General features: G+C 42.8%; 1 pseudogene; it reads left to right on the forward strand.

Moving 5' to 3' along the window:
- The window catches only part of LOC109685400 (leukocyte immunoglobulin-like receptor subfamily A member 6), a 34378-nt pseudogene that overhangs the window by 3018 nt on the left and 10312 nt on the right, over nucleotides 1-21048 (forward strand).

The raw sequence follows: 21048 nt of genomic DNA on the forward strand, positions 1-21048 counted from the left end.
GTGTCTTCATGGAAATACATAATTAATGATGAAAGGCAAATATCAACTTTCCTGTGGAGAAGCCTGGTGGATGACAAGTTAACCAACCTTTCCAAGAAAACATCACGAGTGAGGACCAGAGAAGGGCAGTGTCACTAGAGTGGTATTCCAACCAAGAATGCATACTCAAATTTAATTGGGAGACATTGTTGACAACTCTCTTGTCTTGGAAACAGCTCAGGAACCTTCCTCCACACAATCCCCTTCTTCTCTATCAGTCCTCAATAATTTCCACTCATTAACACTGGCTGTGACCAATGGCCCCATTCACACTCTTGTTGTGAACATAATCCACACAGGATTCCTTGTCCCAGGAAAACGTGGAGATGAACACACCATTGAGGAGTGGGGAGAAATAGGACAGTGGACAGAACCAGGCTGCTCCTGACCTTCACACATTGGGCTCTCTATACTCCAGGGAATATTTGGAAAGCAAGTATAGTGTGTAACTTAAGGTTCGTGACAGGCAGAAATTGATTTCTGAAAAAGGAGAAGTCATGCATCTTAGTTGGGACCACGACAAAGTTTGATGTGTTGGGAAATAGCTGTTTAGTGCCCTGTGAAACTTTCAGCATTGAAACACAGTGGGATGAATGCCCACCCATGCACCTCTCAGCCAGTGAGAACTTGGGGCTCCTCCTCCCATCCTCCCATCCTCCCACACAGCAGGGCAGAAAAGAAAATCATGCAGTTCTGAAACTCACCACCCAGCTCTGCCCACTCCACAGGGCAGGACAATGAGGCATGCTTTTATTATTGTTTTGTATGTTTAAAAGAAGCCTTGAATTTCACTGTCATAACTGTCCTTATTAGTCTAATCACTGGCATGTTATTAATTTGTCTATTAAAATTATTTTAAAGCAAGTATTAGTTACAGAAAAACTAAGTCTCTGTGTATGAGAACCAGTTCCAAGGTGCTGTGAGGCCAAAGAAATAGTCAGATGCAGGATTGTAGGGTATGATTTTTTTCTTGCCATCTGATTGAACTCAGGGCCTTGCATATGCTAAGCAAGTTCTTTGCCACTGAGCCACCTAACCGGCACCTACTGAGTGCACTTTATTGATGCTTACAGAAACACGGTCATGAGTAGAAAAGAGATCAATAGGTCCTATAATGTGGGTCAGAAGACAGGGAGCTTATGTCATGGTCAGGACAATAGTGACTAATTCCAATTCTGAATGCACACGGTTTACCTCAAGACAATGTCACCCACATCAGGCACATTCCTGGTGTTGACTGTACCAGGCCCTGTCATAGAGTTCCATACACTGCTCTATGGATCTATGCACAAATACAGTGTGGTGTGAACCATGTGGGGAAAGTGACCAGGGACAGTAAGGGACAATCATGGTGGTTTTGATCAGGATGGCTGTGGTCAGGTCCAGATGGTTGCCTACAGCATCAATGACAGCTCTGCCAATAATTGATTACTTAACTAGCAATAAAGAATCTGTCCTATTAGTCTTCGTTGGTGTTTTCAGTTTATTATTCATTTAAATATTCTTAACGTATTCATTGATGATCAATTACTCAATTATCACTTTACAATAATGATGTATTTGACTGTTATGCAAATGTCCATTTATTTTCTCTTAGAGGCTGGAAATCATGTGGGATGTGTTGGTGATTTGCTTCAGCAGTAAGGACAATATGTCTTGTAATTCTGTGGGCATTTTGTTTGCACCAATTCTGCTGAGAAGCTCTATAACACTCTGAGGTTCACTTCCTTCCCTGACAGGACAATTACTTGTTTATCATGCAGAGACATGGAATGTGCTGGAAGAAACTGAATAACATCAGTTTGAAATGTGGAATTGTCATTTTCTGGACATTCCTGGACACCATAACCTTCTTTATTGGTTAAAAACTACTACAACTACTCTGTGGATTTTTTGCACTCAAGTCTTCGTTGTTGACTGTTCTATTCTGCTAACTACCTTGGATGACCCAGGAGTTGGGTAGTTAGTGGGGGTCTGGCTGAGCTCCTGAACCCACTCTACAGATATTCTCCCAGTTCTAGGGTGGTCAAAGGGTACAGACACCATTATCACCTGTTTCTCATCTAGATCAGAAACTCCATAGAAAGAAAAGCCGGGTTGGGGCACGGTGAGGAGAGGCCTTTTCCTACAGATCACTGAGTCAGTCACTCCACATTCCTGGAGGGACTGTGAGAGTCAGTGTTCCATCAAGGACCCAGTGTTCCCATTCAGCCATCTTGTGTGCAGAAAACAGACTGCAACCTGCAGTGGGTTTGGGAGTCAAGTGTTGATTCCAACTTCAGCTGCTGCTCCTTACAAGATTTCATTACTAGGGAAAATCCACATGTCTCTGGCTCCATGTACAGCTATGGGTCTGGCAGAAGTCTATTTTCCGTGGGTCTGTGAGTAAGGACTGAGGATCAGCAGTGCTTCTCCAGTGTCCTATGCAGGTCTGTGTCAATCCAGCCTCTGCCATCTGGTCTGCAGACCACGAGCTTCTCCATTGTGCAGGATGCCTCACATCCATCACAGTGACAATGTGTGAGGTGGATCTCACAGGACGCAGCAGCTATTAGGGGAAATTGGTGAAAACAATGGATTTCTGACTGGGGGACATAAATCTAACAAAATTCAGGTTCTTGTTGCCTATGAATCCTAGGAGTCCACATTCCTGAAGTATGTTGAGACTCTCTATACAAAGTGAAGACATGTTCGACTGGACACATATATAAGAAAAAGCCTGCAGCCCAGTGGGCCTTTTCTGGAGTTCAAGGACAGCATGTGTCTCCTTGGGTGTGTGATCTCAGTCCATTTGCTAAGTACCTTTAAAGGCAGCTGGCTCAGGTGGGATGGCAAATATGAGAAGTCTTTGCAATAGATCCAGGCTGTGGAAAACCTGAACTACAGGACCCAGCAGAGACCATGGTGTGGAGTGTCTGTAGCAGGAGGATGTGAAGAGTCACAGCACAATTCTAAAGGTTTTAGAGCCACACTGTGCCCTGTCTTGAGAGAGACAATAATTGTTTTGCCTTTTTATTTTGGTGGTGCTAGGCTTCGAACTCAGAGCCTCACACTTGCTAGTCAGGTACTCTACCACTTGAGCCACTTCACCAGCCCCAGAGAGACAATCTTGAGTAAGTGATTTCTGGGTTTCTATTGAGCTCCACCTGAGGATGAATGCCTGACCATGTATAGATGAGTCAACATGCAACCGGAGGTGACCATCATGACCCACCCAACCTTAAACTGGACTCATTCACTGTCCATTGTTACAGAAGTGGCTCATATGCGATTTGGGTGAAGAAGTTGTGTGGTGTGGGGGAAACCTGTGACCACATGATGTCAGGGGAACACGAAAGCCCAGAGTACCTTCTGGAGAAAGAGGGCAACCCATCACCATGGGACGGAGAGACCTCACTGGGCTAAAGCACAGTCATATCCACATGCTCATCCCCAGAACCTATGACTCTGTTACCTTACCTGGCAGAAAAGGGGTTTGCAAATTAGCTTAAGTCAAGGAACTTAGATTGTAGATTAACCACAGGGCTTCAACATAATAACAATGTCTTCATAAGTGAAAAAGGGATCCAGAATCACTCTTGTGAGATGAAAGGGAAGAGATCACACAGGATGCACAGCCTGCAGGAGTTTGAAGAGGTGAGTGAGAAGATTCTGCCCTGGTCCTGCAGCGGACAGAGCCCTGCAGGAAACTTGACTACAGAGCTGTAATGATCTGAGTTATTCTAAACCACTGTTTATTATAGCAGAAATAGGAAAGTAGTATATTGTGTGTGTGTTTGTGTGTGTGTATGTGTGTGAGTGTGTTTCTTTACTATTCCAAGTTCTGAAAATTAGTTATTTCAATGCATGCCATTCAATGATGTACAATGAAAATACTCAAAAAATATGTGGTTGATTTTGGGGCAAAGAAGGAGATAAAGTGAGATGGCAGTACCCAGAGGTCATGGATATCACCATTTCTACCTCATGTATCTGCCAGTGCCTGGTGTTCACCATGCCCTGGCACTGGGGAAATGAGAGCCAGGTTCCTAGGCAGTGCACTTTCATTTTCTGGAGGGCTGCTGATGTTACAACCATGTGACAGGCAGGACCTGCCCTCTAAGTGGCCATACTTCATTTATCTCTCTGTCTGTTCAACTGGGTATCTTGGTCTTATCCTTCTGTGCACCCATGGTCAGTGGGAAGAGACACCATGAACCCCATACTCATGGCCCTGGTTTGCCTGTGTGAGAGGTGAAGAGGTGATGGGGAGCTCCCTAGTCTAGCGGGGATGCCACCCCAAAGACAAGTCTTGGACATGAAGAGACCCCAAGGCTCAAGATGCTCTGAGTGTAGAGGACTTGCTCAGGCTTCAGGGACAAACTTCTTACAGGGAACTCTCTTCCAAGTCTGAGTCTGGACTCCAGGACACAAGTGCAGGCAGGTGAGTTTGTCCCCAACAGTCCTGGGTCCTTCCTCCTCACCGGGAACCAGGGGACACCCATGGGCAGTAGGGCTAGAGAACAGCAGGTGGAGCTGATGTGAGGGTGCCTAGAGGATCCTAGAGCTGAGACCTGGGGTCTGAGCGTGGGTGTCCTAGGGTCCAGCCTCTAATTTCCTTGCAGGGACCCTCCCCAAACCTACCCTCTGGGCTGAGCCAGGTTTTGTGATTACCAGGGAGAGGCCTGTGACCATATGGTGTGAGTGGTCCCTGGAAGCCCAGGAGTATCGTTTTTATAAAGGGGTGAGCACAGCACCATGGGACAGACAGAAACCACTACAGTCCAGCAACAAGACCAAGTTCTCCATTCCATCCATGAGAGAGCACCATGCAGGGCAATATCACTATGACTATCACAGCACAGCTGGCTGATCTGACCACAGTGAACCCCTGGAGTTAGTGGTGACAGGTGAGAGGACATGTAAAGGTCCCTATACCAGGTGCCACCCTCAGGAATGGGTCTACTTTCAGAGGTGTCCCCCTCTCACAGCCCAGTGCTAGGGACATTGTGGGAGGTGTGAGCCTATTTAACACACTGCCTCCTTCTCTCCTAGGAACCTATATCAAACCCAATCTCTCAGCCTTGTCCAACCCTGTGGTGACCTCAGGAAGGACAGTGACCCCAAGTGTGGCTCATGGAAATGATTTGACAGCTTCATACTGACTAAGGAAGGAGAATACAAGCACACATGGACCTTGAACTCACAGCAACACCCCAATGGGCAGTTCCAGGCCTTGTTCTCCGTGGACCCTGTGACCCCCAGCCACGGGTGGACGTTCAGATACTATGGCTCTTACAGGAGCAATCCACAGGTTTGGTCACTACACAGTGACCTCTTGGAGATCCATGTCTCAGGTGAGGAAGCCCCAGCCATTTGCTTAAAGACCTGAGAACTTGATACAGGCCCCTAGGAAGGTCTGGTGTATGGTGAGGTGAGGGGATCCAGGGCTTCTGAGCTCATTGACACAGGGTGTGGAAGACAGGGGACCAGTGATATAGAAACCAAAAGAGACAGTGAAAGTCAAAGCCAGAGGGTGCAACAGTAAGGTGGGTTTTCTCCTGACTCCTCTGGTCCTTAAGCTATTCAGGGGTCAGCTTAAATGTAATCTCCAATTCAAATGTCACAGATGCACTCTTCAGAACTGACCCACCTCATTGTCACCTGCTTCATCAAAGGGACCCCTCTCCCAACCCACCCTCTGGGTTGAACCAGACTCTACGATCACGTAGGGAGCCCTGGGACCATCTGATGTGAGGGAACCATGAAGGTCCAGGAGCATCATCTGCTTAAAGATGGAAGCTCCATGAACTAGGGCACACAGACCTCACTGGAGACTGGAAACAAGGCCAAGTTCTGCATCCCATCCATGACTGAGCAGCATGTATGACGCTATCTGTGTCACTATTACAGTCCTGCTGGATGGTGAGAGCTCAGTGACCCCTGAGCTGCAGGTCTTCTCATGCGAGGAAGTTCATAATGTCCCAATTATTTCTTGAGGACTCAGGCACATTGCCACGAACCCTCTGCCAGAGAACTCTGAGGACCTTGACACAGAAACCCAGAGTGTGAGACACAGTGAGACCTGCAGGACAGGAGGGGAGGGACAGGTGTTTGGTAGGATCTGGCCACTTAGTCCCTGATTTTCTTTTCTCCAGGGCTGTCCAGACAGCCATCCCTGAGGACCCAGCAGAGCCATGTCCTGCCTCCTAGAGAGGACCTGACCCTCCAGTGTCTCTCTGACATCAGATATGACAGATCTGCTTTGTCCAAGGAGGGGATCATGACCTCCCCTATCTCCCTGGCAGTCAGTCTCAGGCTGGGCTCTCTCAGGCCAACTTCACCTGGGCCCTGTGAGCAGCTCCTATGGGAGCCAGTACAGATGCTATGGAGTACACAGTCTCTCCTCTGCATGTTCGGCCCCCAGTGACCCTCTGAACATCCTGATCACAGGTGAGGAACCCAACAAAGTAAGTGAACAACCAGACTCTGCACAGGTCCTGCAGGGGATCACTAGGAGTTAATAGGCATGATGGAGGTTGGGGGTTCAGGGAGGGTGAGAGACACAGAGACAGGGCAGGGTTATGGACAGGTGAAGTTAGAGAAACAAAGACAGACAGAGAGACTGAGATCCTCAGACATAGTCCTTGGTAAAGTCTCAACCCAGAACAAAGTGGGGTAGTCCCTCAGCCTCCATCTTCTCTCTAGGACAGCTCCCTAAGAAACCTTCAATCTCAGTGCAGCCAGGCCCCACAGTGTCCTCTGGAGAGGATGTAGCCCAGCTGTGTCAGTCACAGAAACTGATGGACACGTTCCTTCTGTCCAAGGGGGCAGCTGATCCCCTCCTGCTCCTGCATCTAAGATCAAAGATTGGAACTCAGCACACCAGGCAGAATTCTCCATGAATCCTGTGACTTCAGCCCTCAGGGGAATCTACAGGTGTTATGGGCCCCAAAGCTCATACCCTTACCTGTTGTCACAGCCCAGTGACCCCTTGGTATTTATGGCCTCAGGTGAGGGGCCAATGATCCTATCCACTTTGAGCTCAAAGGGTCACGTAGGGCCCTGCCCCTAGAACAGATCTTGATTAGAATGGGAGTTAGGAAACCTAGGGAGGGTCAGCCAGAGAGGAATTCATCCTTCAGAGAAGAAGAAAACAAGTGTCCTCCAATGGATGCCCACCCCTGCCTCCATCACTGAAATCCAAAACTTGCCAGATAGGAAAGAAGGAGTTTTGAGAGGTGACAGGACAGATGCATTATAGATTTATTTAATTTATATTTGGAAATATCCATATAAATACCTGTCAACTGTGTTGGGAACCAAAAGCCACAGTCTGACAAGGTCACTGTGGCTTAGCAGCATTCCGACAAGGTTGGAACCTGCAGGTGCACCATGTCTCTATCACGGTGGGAAGGAACACTAAATGGTTTCCCTTGACTGAAAAAAAGTTTATACTTAGTCAAGGACACTGGCAGTAAAAATACAGATGGCAAAAACAGAAAGATTGTAACTAGGTCAGAGTGTTTTGATGTTTAAGTCTCTTCATCTTTTGTATAAAGCTTGCTGAGAAAAATAAAATTTTGCCAGTTGGTCATCAGCCTTCTGGCCCTCTCGATATGTGTTTTGTCATTCCCTTCCTGAATGAGTGAGACCCTTTGTGTGTCTTGTCTTGTTCATTCCTGCCCTGATCCCTTTCGGGTCAAGGACCTCTGCAATCCTGGCACAACTGGTATGTTTTTACATATTAATTCTTGATCTTCTCTGCAGATTCATGCTTGTAAGAAACAGAAGCACTGCTTTTGTAAACCACTGACACTACACTGTATATTTAGAGTACATATCCATTTTTTTATGTATCTGTGTGTCTGTGTGTGGTTCTCTGCAGGTGTTTCTAGTTATTAGAGGATTAGTTAATGAGAGCTAAACAGATGATGAATCTCAAGGGAAGTGGCTGAGGGTGTGCAAGGGAAGCAGACCCAGACTGTCACCCTCTGTGCTCCTGATGTTTAGGATCCCCAAGGACCAACCCCTCAACCCTAGCACTTGGGTCCTTAGCTGGTGATTCAGTGGAAACTAGTGTCCAGTGGAATTAGCTTCCATTGTCCTGTGTCCCAGACTGAATAGAGAGCACACAAGGGCTCCATCACTTCTAAATCTGAAGACCATTTTTCTCACTCACCCAGGTCTCTTGATGCTCAGATAAACTTTGCTCTAAAATGACTCAGACACAAGCTTTATACTCACTGAACACAGTGAGGCTGAAGAATTGAATGAGGAAATGAGCGGGAACCCTGATACAGCAGGAAAGAGTCATTCAGGATTCACAGAAAGTTATGTCATGAAAATAACACGTAGGAATGTGGAGCCCAGGGGAAAGGCTCAGTGTCTTAAACACTTCACACATCCTGCTCCTCTTCTTTTGTTCTCACTAATTCCTTACACCACCAGCCCAGCACTACACAAGCCATTCTCCAAGACAGATGAGAGAGGAGAAATCTCAATGATGAGGTTGAACACAAAGAGTTAACTCCTGTACAGATGAAGATTGAACTCTGGATAGATATGCAGGGACCCAGGATGATTTTGGTCTTCCATGATCTCTCTGTTGTTTGTCCACAATCCCCAGCTTCACAGCCCCAGGACTATGCAGTGGAGAATCTCATCTGCACAGGTGTGACTGTCCTGTTCCTTGTATTTCCTGGGATTCTGCTATTTGAGGCTCTGCACAGTAGGAGAAAGACCCAAGATGCAGCCCGAGGTAAACAAGTGAGAGAAGAGAGCACTGCTCAGTGATGGAGCCTTGGAAATGAATGTGAAGGTCCCAGGAGGCTCTGGAGAATCTCAGAATTGTGTCTGAGAATGTGCAGGGAGCATCCATGGTTTGGGTACAGTGAAACACATGCATGCAGATGTGCAGAGATCTTTCCCCATAAACTGTGGGGCATTCCTGCACCTTGCTGTGGAATTTTGCCGACTGTCTCTTCTCTCCTGTCACCTCCATGACATCAGGGTGAATCCCACATGCCAGGTTGGTGCACCTGCTTCTTTGCTTCACTGTAATGTACTATTTTCCTTTGTAATTATTACATTCCCACTGGACATTAAAGGGATTCCATATTTTCATCAGAGAACATGGGTCTTGAGTGAAATAACAGAAAAAATAAGTCAAACCAGATTCTAGGCTGAAAAAAAAACCTAAATGAAAAACATCCTAACACTCTGTGGACCCTCAAATGCTCAGTTCATTGAGATGCTTCTTGTATGGTTTCTCTAGAAACATAACAACTTGACATCAGGACCCTGGTGTTTGAAGGAACAGTTGAATTCCTCTGTTCATTGCTGGCATGTACAAAAGAAATTCACTTGTGTGTTAGCCCTAAATCATTTTCCTATAATTGTAATTACTTCATGAAAGTTTTTCTTTCCTTTTTGTCAGATCATTTAGATTTTCAACATAGACAATCATGTCATCTGTAAAGATAGTTCTACTTCTCCTTCCCGATCTGTGTACATTGTTTCTTTTATTTCTCCCCCTGCATTAGCCAGGACTTCCAGTGCAAGGCTGAAAAGGTGTGGACAGGGGGACGCCCTTGCCTTCTTCCTTATATAGTGGGAAATTTGGGTTTCTCACAATTATATATATATGTGTAATGTAGCATCAGGGCTCCTTGATAATAATTTGACCAGATTGAGAAACTTCTCATTCCTAATGTGCTGACACTTTTTATGAGGATTGAGTTTGGGATTGGGACAAATGTTTTATCTGCATCTGCAGATATGATGTTATCATGTAATTTTTCTTCTTAATTCTGTCGCTGTGACTATTTTTTACATTACTTAAATTTTTTTCCTTTTTCTTTTATTATTCATATGTGCATACTAGGCTTGGTTCATTTCTCCCCCCTGCCCCCACCCCCTCCATTACCACCCACTCCGCCCTCTCCCTCTCCTCCCCCTCAATACCCAGCAGAAACTATTTTGCCCTTATTTCTAATTTTGTTGTAGAGAGAGTATAAGCAATAATAGGAAGGAACAAGGGTTTTTGCTGGTTGAGATAAGGATAGCTATACAGGGAGTTGATCACATTGATTTCCTGTGCGTGGGTGTTACCTTCTAGGTTAATTCTTTTTGATCTCACCTTTTCTCTAGTACCTGTTCCCCTTTTCCTATTGGCCTCAGTTGCTTTTAAGGTATCTGCTTTAGTTTCTCTGCATTAAGGGCAACAAATGCTAGCTAGTTTTTTAGGTGTCTTACCTATCCTCACCCCTTCCTTGTGTGCTCTCGCTTTTATCATGTGCTCATAGTCCAGTCCCCTTGTTGTGTTTGCCCTTGATCTAATGTCCACATATGAGGGAGAACATATGATTTTTGGTCTTTTGGGCCAGGCTAACCTCACTCAGAATGATGTTCTCCAATTCCATCCATTTACCAGCAAATGATAACATTTCGTTCTTCTTCATGGCTGCATAAAATTCCATTGTGTATAGATACCACATTTTCTTAATCCATTCGTCAGTGGTGGGGCATCTTGGCTGTTTCCATAACTTGGAAACATGGGTGTGCAGGTGCCTCTGGAGTAACCTGTGTCACAGTCTTTTGGGTATATCCCCAAGAGTGGTATTGCTGGATCAAATGGTAGATCGATGTCTAGCTTTTTAAGTAGCCTCCAAATTTTTTTCCAGAGTGCTATACTGATTTTATATACTTTGAGTGAATTCTACTCACTCATGGAACATAATTCTTTCTACATATCTTTGGATATAATTTACAGTATATTTGTCTGTGACTTTTTGAGAGAATGTGTTTTGAGAAATGCATCCTTAGGCAATTTTGCCATTGGTGAGCATAGAGTGTACATAGCTATGATGGAAACAGATGGAACCTAAAACTGAACCAGGACATAAAGGCTGGATGGGTAGAGCAGAGGCAGCACTTTCCCCACTCAAGTTCCAGCTCCTCACCCTTGATCAAGACAATGGAACTCTAAAATGTAAGACCCAAGAGACAGTGTCATGTCTGTGCCTGGTTCTCACAGTGGGCGAGTGAACATCATCAAGCACTGACCTCTCATTGCATCCTCAAAAGATAAGAGGTGTTTGTCTCTCAACTTAGTCATGAGGCATTTGAGGGGGTACGACCCTTGCCTTCCACATTGGAGCTGAGTTTGACCCAAGCAAGTGACAATGCCATAAGAAAAAGTCCCCCAACATCTCATCCATGCTACCATTGTAACATTAACAATCCATCCAGGATTCCCTAACCTGGGAAGACTTAGAGATGAACACAACCATTGATGAGGGGAGAAGTGGGACCTTAGACAGAACTAAGCTGCTTCTGACCTTCCCACATTGGGCTTTCTTCACTCCATGGCATTTTTGGAAAAATATCAAGTATGGAACTCAGGGTTCATGATTGGCAGAAATTGATTTTTGAAAAAGGAGAAGTCACATATCTTATTTTCGATAACTCCAAAGGCCTATGTGTTGAGAAATAGCAGTTTTGCTTCCTGTGAAACTTTCAGTGTTGAAAATAGATGAGGGTGTTGCATGCCCACCCATGGCATCCTCTCATCCAGTGAGAACTGTGCTCTGTCCTCTCATCCCCTCCACATAGTGGGGCAGGTAGGAAAATCATCACGATTCTCAAACTTGGCACCCAGCTGTGGGAAAGACAATGAGCTTCTTTATTGGTCAATAGAATATGTCCTCTGTGAAGTTTTTGTAGTTTAATGTATAATGTTGACTTACCCATGGAAGGAAAGGCTCTTCTTACAGAACAGTTAAACAACAGTCACTCCACATTCCTGGAAGGACTTTGAAGGTCAGAATCCCATCAAGGACCCAGTGTTCCCATGCAACTATCCTGTGTGGTAGAAGACTGAGCACTGTTCAACCTGCAGTGGATCTGAGAATCAAATATTGATTCCAACTCCATCTTCTGCTCAAGACTAAGCTGAATTACTAGGGAAAATCCACACATTCCTGGCCTCAAGTGCACCTATGGATCTGGCAAAGACAATTTTTCATGAGTCTTTATGTAAGGTCTGAGGATCAGTAGTGCTTCTCCACTGTCCTGTGCAGTTCTGTGTCAACCCAGCCTTTGCCATCAGGTCTGCAGGCCACAAACTTCTCCATTATTCAGGATACCTCATGTCCAGCACAGTGAGGCTGCATGAAGTGGACCTCACAGGAAGGAGCAGCTATTCTATCCAGTTTATAAGACCAATGTGTTCCTAGGGGATGGGGATTTAAATCTATCAGAATTCAGGCTTCTTTGATAAAGTTCTAGGAGTCTGGTTGCCTGATGCATGTTGAGACTTCTGATCCAAAGTGAAGACATGGTGTTCCATTAGACTTTTCTATAAAAAGAGAAACATATTCTGATACCAAGTGTGCCTCTTGGAATTTGAACACAACATGCGCATCCTTGGGTGTTCCACATCACCCCATTCCTTAAGTACCATGAAAGGCTTGTGGTTGGGGTGGAGCCAAGAAAAATAGAAGTCTTTTCTACAGATCCAGGCTGCAGAAAGCCTGAGCCTTATTGGTAGCAGAGGCCACAGTGTGGAGCATCTGTGCTACATGGTGTCGTACAGAGCCCTCTGGCAGGAGACTGTAGAAAAGTTACAGAACAAACATTTCAGATTTTGGTCCCATACTCCATTTCTGCAGAGAGCTCTTCTTTTGGGAAACAACTTCTGGGTTTCTACTGGTCTCTGGTTGAGATCATGTTTACCCATAAATAGCTAATTCACCATGCACCCTGAGCTGTGCATCATGAACTGACTCTTGAGTGACCAACCAAGACAAATATTAGGAATTGTTGGTTCAATAGCTTTCTACCATCAATGATAAATGTCTCATATGACATTTGGTTGAAAGATCTTCCAAAGCTTGTGATAGGGAGAATGATGGTCACTCAAAGGTGTCCACATTTTCATTCCCCAATCTGTGATTATGTTAACTTTCATGGCAATAAGGACAGATATGCTTAAGGATTTTGGAAGGGGTGATCATGTATGTGTGCTCAAGGTAACCACAAATTCCTTCATAAATGAAAGAGGGAGGGATAAGTGTTTTCATCAAAGAAGTTGGTGAGAAGATGGAGCAGAATTTGGAATAGAGTGATCACGATTTTAATAAGGAAGGAATGCATATGGCACCCTGTAGAATCTGGAGGATTTAATCGACCAGCATCTCCCCTGGGCCCTGCAGAGGATCACAACCATGGGGAGAACTTGACCAAAACATCTGTCTTGCACTTAAGACTTCCAGAACTGATTCTGGGTTAAGATGGAAGACAAGAAGTTTCTTCTCTGTCTCTCTGTGAATGAGAAGAGTCAATGTCATAAAGGAAAAACTATATTTTGGGGAGAGAAGGAGAGGAAGATCATCAGGAATCAAGAAAGAGGTGAGGGAAGAGTTTAAAAGCATGAAATGGAAATTTGATATAGAGAAAAGTGGGAAACAGATTGAGCTCCAACCTCAACTCTCAGGCTGGGAAGGGAAGCCAAAGTCTCAATCACAACGTAAACCAGGCAGCCATGCGATGATGGCAGACTGGCAGTCCTAGCTTCTGGGAAATATAGCCTTATCACAAGCCTTAAATGCAGTGTGGGGATTTCGCATGACAGTGGCTCCCCTTTCAGGGCAGGCTAGCACTAGAGAGGATATCTTGGAGTGCTATAACCAGATGCCAACGTGAGAGGAACTGATTAATTGAGACTGATCTATTCTGGGAACTTGAAAACAAGGAACAATCAAAAGTCTGGGATCCTGGGGACACCATGCCACAGTGTCTATTTGGGAGATGGTTGCATTCATGAGGAAGGAAAGAGTGAGACACAGAACTGCTAAGAAGTTTAAGTAGCAGGGGACTTGGACTTCAGGATGTATGGTAGATGGTGGCCCAGGCTCCATGCCAAGGACTGAGGCTCATCATCTGTGCATCACCACAGGGGCTGAAAACTCTGGGTCTGTGGTCAGTGATTGCATTGCTTCCTGCAACATGTGCCAAGTGGGAGTAAGAGCTCTGAGCCCAGGTCTGGCAGATCACAGGATTTCCGCACCCTCCTCCTTCTATAGGGTGGTTTGCTGCTGGGCCGAGTCTGAAAGTACTGGGACTGAAAGACAAAGTGCTGGTTCCCTAGGTTCTTCCCTACAGTGCAGAATGCAGTGTTATGTCTGCTTCCCCAACTCTCCTACATATATAAGGGACACCTCTCAGCTGGGACCTTTGCTAACTCTGGGTACACAAGCTAGGGGGCCTCTGGAGCACATGGGAAACTTCCTGGCCCACAGGCCATTGGGGCTGCGGTGGCTCCTGGTACAGGGAAAGGAGACGTTCTTTTTTTTTCATTTTTATTAGCATATACTCATAGCACAGGGGGAATTCATTTGACAATTCCGAATAGCCTTACATTATACATTGGTTAGGTTGCCCCCACAATCCCCCCCACACCTCCTCTTCCCCCTTCTTAAAGCAATTGCAAGAGTATTCATTGTTCTAATTCATATGTGTATATGAAGCCCATCAATCATATTTCCTCACCTTCATCTCTTCCTTTCACCCTTCCCCTCCCACCAGTGCCCACACGCACACACTGTACCTATTTTATAGTCCTATCTTTCATTATTAATTCAAAAGTAAATGTTCAAAAGGGGTTTCTCAATGTATCCCACCTGTGAGTATACTTTACTTTGGTCAGTTCAATCCCTCCTAGTACTCTCTCTTACTCCTTCCCTCCCACCATTATTCAACAGTTTTTAGTGCATATCATTATCTATTGGCACAGATGTAATGTATTTTGATATTTTTGACACTCTTTCTTTTTCTTCCACTCCTCCCCTAAGTTCCATAGAGGAGTTCCACTATTATGAATGTGTTCTACATATGAATTTGTGTATGATCGTGTTTGGCTTTGTGTATATGTTTATCTTTTGGATCTATCTTCCAACATGCAGAGAAAACATGCAGCCATTGTCTTTCTGAGCCTGGCTCACTCAACATGATGTCCTCCAGTTGCATCCATTTACCTTCAAGCCACATAGTTTCATATTCATTCTTCCTTATGGCTGAATAAAACTGCATTTTGTGTGTGTGTGTGTGTGTGTGTGTGTGTCACATTTTCTGGTAGTTTCCATACCTTGCCTATTGTAAACAGTGCTGCAATAAACATTGGTATGCAAGTGTCTCTATTGTATCCTGACTTACATTCCTTTGGATATATGCCCAGGGGCAGTATCACTGGATCATATGGCAGTTCTATTTTTAGCTTTTTGAGGAATCTTCATACTGCTTTCCATAATGGTTGTACTAAATTGCATTCCCATCAAAAGTTTATAAGGGTTCCTATTTCACCACATCCTCAACATCATTTGTTGTTGATTTTGCTCTTGAAGATAATCATTTTAACTGATGCGAGATAAAATCTTAGTGTACATTTGATTTGCATTTCTTTGATGGCCAGGAAAGTTAAACACTTCTTTATGTGTTTATTGGTCATTTGTACTTCTTCCTTTGAAAATTCCCTATTCAATTCACTTGCCCATTACTTCACTGGGTTGTTGATTCTTTGGGGGTTGAGTTTTTTGAGTTTCCTATAAATCCTGGATATCAGTCCCTTATCAGATGAATAGCTGGCAAAGATTTTCTCCCATTCTGTGGACTGTCTCTTCAGTCTGGTGAATGTTTCCTTTGCTGTGCAGAAGCTCTTTAGTTTGATGCAGTCCCATTTGTTCATTGTTTCTTAGATGCTTAGCCATAGGTGTTCTATTTAAGGAGTCGTTGCCTATACCTATATGCTCCAGTGTATTTCCTATTACTTCCCATAGCTGTTTCAGAGTTTTTGGCTTTCTATCAAGGTCTTTGATCCACTTTGAGTTGATGTTGGTGAAAGACAGGGATCTCGTTTCAGTGTTCTACATGTGGATATCCAGTTTTCCCAACATTTGTTGAAGAGGCCGTCTTTTCTCCATTGTGGGTTTTGTGCTCCTTTGTCAAAATTCAGTTGGCTGTATCTGTGTGGATTTATGTGTGGGTAAGTAAGGAAAACTTGTGAAGTGAACTGACTCTGAGAGCAGAGGATAGACTGACCTGTGTGCTCAGCTAGCATATGACACACTGCCCCCAACAGACAAGAAGGATACCAAGATTAGAGGACCTAAAACAAAGCTTCTTTTTTTTTTTTCTGTACTTGGGGTTTGAACTCAGGTTCGCAGATGTGCTAAGCAGGTACACTATCACTTGAGCCATGCCCCAAGCCTAATTCAATGGGGTTTTTTCGTTTTTTGTTTTTTTTTTTTTTTACTTTTTTCTCTTTAATATAATTTACTATTGTTTTTGCTGTATTTTATTTTTTAAAGATCTTTTATATTTTTATTTATCTTCTTACCTTCCCCAAATTTTATTTATTTTACCTTCATTTGGCAATTGAATTTTTTTCAACTTAAGACAAGTGCTATCTTTATTATTAGCAAATAAAGAGAGTATGCCCTAAACAGGGAGTTCTGATAGCATTGCCAGTAGTCTCTAAAGAGTATCTTTAGAGACTGTTTCCCTCATTCCATATGGATTTGATCCCAAGAAAAGCAAATCTGTTTATTCTGAAGTCCAACCAGCATCACTGGTGAGATTCTGCTGAAGGAAACTTTTGCTCTCTACTTGATTCTTTTTGGGGGGATGTTAATTGAAATACTTTTTATTTAATTCAACATATCAAAATACTATTGATATAAAATGCTAACAGTTGATATTTTTATGTTCTTTTTATTTTCTTATCATCTTTGCAATTAAATGTTCATTTTATACTTACAACCTATTTCAATTTAGATTTTACATCTGCTCAGAAATACAGTTTCTTTGTTTTCTTCTTGATTCTTTATAACACCTTCCCTCTGATTGTAGATCAAATATGAGTCCTGCAGAAAACTTTGCTTACTCCAGAACAACTCAACCCATTTGAGTTTCCCCATAGCCCAGAATGATAGCTATGTGTTGGAATCATTTCCTCAGTAGTCCATTGTTTCTGGTCTGATTGCATGGGCTTCATCCTGCCCAGAATTCCTGCCCAGGTGCAGGCAAGGGGTCAGTCACCAGCATACCTTTACTATAACTTAATTGACTGAAATGTGATTTCAGTTCACCTTGACCATAACTCATTTGCCTGACATGTGTGACCTCAGTTCATCTTGACTATAATTGATTACCTGACATGTGTGATGTCACTTCCTCTTCACAGCAAGCCTATGTGAGTTGCTTATCCCTAATTTATGAACCAGAAGACTGATGCATGACCAGATCACGCAGCTAGTACTTTTAAGGCCTACACTTGAACGTGGGTCTGTGTTTTAAAACTTAAGTCCTGGCGCTATCTTCTGTTCCTTACATTTAAAAATAATAATTAGTCTAACTAATTATAGAATCTAACGAAAACATCATTTCTAATGATACCAATTATAGAATCTCTATAGTATACATGTATCTACCATATATGCAGAACATATCAAACATATATATGATATATGTTATGATCTGATAGATAACATACAATAATATAATATATTATAGAACTGTAATTTTGGAAGCTGGATGCCAGTGGCTCACAGCTGTAATCCCAGAGGAGGCAGAGATCAGGAGGATCACGATTCGAAGTCAGCCCAGGCAAATAGCTCATGAGACTCTACCTCGAAAATACCCATCACAAAAATAGGGCTAGTGGAGTGGCTCAAGGTTAGTACCACAAAAAAAAAAAAAACCTGTAATTTTGGGCTGGTACAGTGGCTCAAGTGGTAAAAGCACTTTTCTTGCAAGCTGTAAGCCCTGAGTTCAAACCTCAGTGCTGCCAATTTCTTTTCATAGACAGGATAAATTTTTATTTTTGTTTTTCATTTTTATTAGTGTAAATTAATTGTACAAAGGAGTTTCATACATGATTACAATGTATCTCTTACTGTTTTCTGTTCTTCTTCACATTATTTCCCGTGTTTGTCGTTTTCTTTTATTTAATCTCTCTTACTTCTTTTTTCCTGTTCCCTGCCCCCCCTCTTTCATTACATTCATTTATTGTTTACTTTTATCTTTATCAATTTTTAACTTCATAGTTTATCCTGAACTATGTTTTTGCTTTTAATTTTCTGTGGTTACTGGTGTGTACTAGTTGTCTTGAATTAGTTTGTATTGTGTTTCTGTATCTGCAATGCTTTGATGTTGTTGCTGTCATACTAATTTTCTTTCTCTTTAACCAGGGGATTGAGTGCTTAAGGGAAGGCTGCTTACTAAAAAGACCCTATAAAACTGGAAAGATATCCATTTTATAAAAATCATAGTTATGTAAAAATCACAACATAGAAGCACAAAAAATATGAAAAGGCCAGGTAACATGACTCCTACAAAAGGTCATAACTCTTCGTTAACTGAAATACCAAACAAATATTCAAAAGTCTAATTTTAAGAATGACCAATGACCTCAAAGAGAATTCAATTCAACGATAAATGAAGTGAAGAAGTCAACTGAAGACTTGTATGAGAAATTCAACTATTTGGACAAGAAATTCAACAATTTGCATGAGAAATTTAGCAGAGATAGATATCTTGAAAAATAAAAGAACCAAATATATTTGTCATATGTAGTATGACATATAACATTGAGAAATGTTCCTTCTATTCCTAGTTGAAGGAGGTGAAATACCTATACAATGAAAATTATAAATCACTAAGAAAATAATCAATGAAGACATTAGAAGGTGGAAGGGCATCCCATGCTGAAGGATTGGCAAAATCAATATTGAAAAATGACTATGCTACCAAAAGCATTCTATATGTACAATGCAATCCCTATCAAAATTCCAATGACATTCTTCACAGAGATAGAAAAGTCATTCCTAAAGTTCGTATGGGAGCACAGAAAACCAGGAATAGCCAAAGTAATTCTGAGCCAAAAGAGCAACACTGGAGGTATCACAATACTTCACTTCAAACTATACTAAAAAGCCACAATAATAAAAACAACACTGTGCTGGCACAAAAATAGACATGAAGACCAACGGAAAGGAACAGAAGACCCGAACACAAATTCATGCAGCTAAAGCCATTTGATTTTCAATAAAGGAGCTCAAAACATACATTAAAAAATAGACTCCATAACAAGTAGTGTTAGGGAAAACTGAATATCAACACGTCTAAGATCAAAACAAGATTCTTCTCTCTCACCCTGTACAAACTCAAAATGGATGCAATACCTTAGTATAGACCTAAAACTTTGAAACTATGATGGGGAAAACACTTGAAGTATAGAAATAGACAACGATAGTCTGGTCAGGTCCCCTCAGGAAATAAGAGCAAAAAGTGATAAGTGGGATGACACCAAATTACAAAACTCTGTGCAACAAAATAAACAATAAATAGAGTGAAGAGACAACCCACTGAATAGGAGAAATTTTTTCTCAGGTATTCATAGGACAGGGAATTAATAAATTCTGTTTATTTGTGCCATCTCCTTCAATTTACTTCATTAATGGTCTGTACTTTTCAGTATATATCTTTAAACTCTTTTATTTAATTTACTCCTAAGCATTTTATAATCTGTAGTTAATGTAAATGGAATTGTTTCCTTGATATATTTTTGGACAGTGTTCTGTTGATGTGTAGAAAAGCTATGATTGTTGAATGTTAATTTTTAATTATGGAAATTTATTGAGTTCATTGGCCAGTTCTAACAGTTGTTTCTTGTCCAGTTGCCAGGATTTTCTATATATAAGATCTCACTATCAACAAACAAAAACAATACCACTTCTTTCTTTCCAATTTGGATTCCTTTTAGGTCATTTTCTAGCCTAGTACATCTGTCTAGGATTTTGAGTACTATGTTGTGCCATGGTGGAAAGAGCAAACACTCATCCGCCTCTTCCTTCAGACCAGACAGGATCTACTTATGATAACTGAACTCTGGTTATTCACTTAGATGAATGTCTGAGCCTATAAGTGCTCAGAAAATGGAAATGCATGTTCAAGGTCAAAAAAATGGTGGATGATGAATGTTTAAATAAGGGTCAGCTTTCTCTTGAAAATCAGAGTGGGAACTAAATCATTGCCAATGTTCAAGGCAGGACCACTAAGCAAGGAGAGTTCTGAGAGAAGAAACAGGGGCTCTAAGGAGGAGGATTGAGTCAAATGTGGAGTGCAGGGAGGGGATGGATGTCCTTGTATGATAAAAAGGGAAGTCAGTGAATAGAATGTTTGCTACAAAGAAAACCCACACTCCAGGGTAAGGAGAGATTCACACTATCATCCCCCATTTCCCTGCATCTATGCTGTACCCCTCCTATGATGAAACTCCATGTTAGTAGCACAGTCAAATATTCACTGTATCTCTGTTGCTCTCTACCTGCAGCAGAAACCTGCATCCTCCTGAGTCATCTACAAAGCTAGGGAGACAAGTGGTTGTGGTAAGGACAGGCTGAAGAAATGAAGGAGAAATCACAGGGAGACTCTGGGAGGGAAGGACCAGACCTCCTTCAACCTTACCTGGAACTGACCTGTGTGAGAATGCACCAGGTGTGGGGGCTTTTTTGTGGTGGTACTGTGGTTTGAACTCAGGGCCTGGTACTTGCTGGCCAGGTGCTCTACCACTTCAGTCACACTGTCAACTTCAAACCTGGAATTTTTGTGCTAGATCCTGTACCTCAGTGGGATGAAGACAGATCAGAAAGACGATAGACGTAGTCAGGGGAGATCCCATTTCTGTCTGAGATGTCTGCATAGAGCATGGTGTTCACTTCAGCCCAAGCCCAGGAAAAACAAGAACCAGGCTCATGGGAGAGCAGTTCCACTTTGTGTTGCTTTAATGTAACAACCCTATGATGGGGAGGACACAGCCTCAAAAGATGATACCCTGGGTGTTTCTCTGTGGTCTTATCCATTTTCACTACTGTGTCCAGTGGGAAGAGACACCATGAACCCCACCTTCATATACCTACTCTGCCTTGGTGAGTTGTGAAGAGGAGAGGGGATGCCCTTGCCAGTGAGGAA

This window comes from Castor canadensis, chromosome 16 (assembly GCF_047511655.1).
Source record: "Castor canadensis chromosome 16, mCasCan1.hap1v2, whole genome shotgun sequence".
In the NCBI taxonomy this organism is placed as follows: domain Eukaryota; kingdom Metazoa; phylum Chordata; class Mammalia; order Rodentia; family Castoridae; genus Castor; species Castor canadensis.